This window comes from Mytilus edulis, chromosome 5 (genome assembly GCF_963676685.1).
Source record: "Mytilus edulis chromosome 5, xbMytEdul2.2, whole genome shotgun sequence".
NCBI classification, from domain to species: domain Eukaryota; kingdom Metazoa; phylum Mollusca; class Bivalvia; order Mytilida; family Mytilidae; genus Mytilus; species Mytilus edulis.
In genome coordinates, this window is record NC_092348.1 from 11,205,196 (window position 1) to 11,207,877 (window position 2,682).

The following is a 2,682-nucleotide window of genomic DNA, read 5'->3' on the forward strand; positions in this document are numbered from 1 at the left end:
CAGACTTGTTATCATTGTATCAGAAGGTTTGATATTTAATGAATCTCCACAGACTTGTTATCATTGTATCAGAAGGTTTGATATTTAATGAATCTCCACAGACTTGTTATCATTGTATCAGAAGGTTTGATATTTAATGAATCGCCATAGACTTGTTATCATTGTATCAGAAGGTTTGATATTTAATGAATCTCCACAGACTTGTTATCATTGTATCAGAAGGTTTGATATTTAATGAATCTCCACAGACTTGTTATCATTGTATCAGAAGGTTTGATATTTAATGAATCTCCATAGACTTGTTATCATTGTATCAGAAGGTTTGATATTTAATGAATCTCCACAGACTTGTTATCATTGTATCAGAAGGTTTGATATTTAATGAATCTCCACAGACTTGTTATCATTGTATCAGAAGGTTTGATATTTAATGAATCTCCACAGACTTGTTATCATTGTATCAGAAGGTTTGGTATTTAATATGCTTGAGAATACAGTTTGCTGACAGCCTGACTTCTCAAAACAGATTGTTAATTGATGATTTTATATTGTTGTTTCGGTATTGTGTGTCCAAAATGCCTCAATTGGATTTCTTATGAAAATTAAACAATTAGTAAGCATGGTCACCTGCATTTGAGTATAAGAACATTGATTTATAACTCGAGATAAGTACAAACCTTTCAATTGTTAAGAAAAAACCTGTGCCTGTGTGATGTTGTTACAAAACTAGAGGATCCAAGGACCCTGTGTCTTCACCAGTTATTTTTGTTATAATCTTTTAAACAATGCAACAATAATATTTTATTCAAATGGAAATTGTGCAGACCAAAATCTTATCTTTCTTATGATTTGAACTACTTTTAACCCATTTATCATTTCAAGTTTTCAAGATTAAAACCCACATTTCAAATATGACATGCTGCTGTCTCAAGGCAAGGCCGTAGCTACCATTGAGGCAAGTGAGGCAATTGCCTCACTAAAATTTCGACACTGATTATTTTTTTTTATACATAAATATAAATATAATAGTCATCTGTTGTTCTGTCTCAACCTTGATTTCTATAACTTGTCATCATTCCTTTTAAACTACTCTTCCTGGATATAACTCAGCATCTCAACGGGTGATGTTTCTCAATTACATTAACCTAGTAACGATAATCATCATGGATCTCTAATTAAAAACAGGCCCTTGCAGAAAAAGGAAAAGCGACACTGAAGGTAAAGAAGGAATAATTCTAGTAAACTATTTTTGTGAACAGAGTATGAGTATTGCATATAACTTCATTAGTACGATCCAAAAACGATAAGTAGACTGACAAATCAAGTACTGGTCTTCGGAAGAGGGAAGTCTTGTCTGCGTATTCATTTCTCCGTTTCACCAACTTTTGACAAATCAAGTACTGGGCATCGCAAAGGGGCAGTCCTGTCTGCGTATTCATTTCACGAACTTTTATCTTTCTCTTTACAGATATATAAAATATAAATAATATGAAACATGCATGGATTAGTTTTTTTCCATGTTTCCTTAACCTTAAAAATTGAAAGAATATCCCATATTCCAATTTGATATTATTGAGGAATGGTAGAACCTTTAACACAGGATTTTGTCTTTACTTATTTGGGACTACGGAATTTCGTTTCTTTATATTCAGGGTTTCGGAATCGGACACCCCCAATCCCTAACCCCTAAATTTATAGATTCTGGAACTAAAATACCACCAAGCTATTTCCAGGAATAATTGGAAATTACGGACCTACATGTAAACGTCAAAAAACTCAATTCCAATTTCCCCTGTACCAATATCAGATATACTTACTCTATAGATAGAATCATATACCTGTATCTTATCTCATTCTATCCCTAGTTTGTCTACTCTTTGTCAGCATAAAAGCGAGTTTAATATTTTGTAACTGCGACTGTATGATGGTGCTTACAGGAAAGCTTAATTCTTTTTTGCAAACAAAACTGTGACTACCGATGCTGCTAACGAATTGTTGATGGAGAAGGAATTGGAAGAAGACATTGATCATTGTGTTGATGATAATGTGCTACCTTTAGAAACACAGACTGCCCTGAAACGACTGAAAACTTAGAAGAGAGCATGCATGAGTGGCGAGAGATTGTGCGGTCTTGCCATGCTCCATGTTCATCGCGATAAGGATATCAGCAGACCAAATTATGATTCTGAAACGATTTGACTGAACCGGCAATAGAAAAATTTGGCAAACTCTACTGAATCGATATTTGTTCTATGTTCTGGCAACAGACTCAAATCAGTGATATTTAGATGATTATCTTACATATAAATTGAAATAAAGTTGTTAAAAATTTGGTGTTAGTAAAAGTCTAAAAATATGAAAAATTTATATAAAAAGTGTCCAAATTCAAAACATTATCAAACTCTCTAAAAATGCCTAGAATGCAGGATTTTGCACCATTCATTTCACACCCTCCAAAAAAAAATTTTCGCCTCCCTAGTTTGTCTACTCTTTCGCTTCGCTCGGCTCAATTATTTTGCCTCACTAAAATAAGATGCCTAGCTACGGCCTTGCAAGGACCTGAGCTTTAAAGAAAGATTCAAAATGCATCAGTATTTCTTTAATCGAACCATATATATAGAAGTGGTAGGAGTGCCAATGAGACAACTCGCCATCAAACTCACAATGTATTTAAAGTCAGCA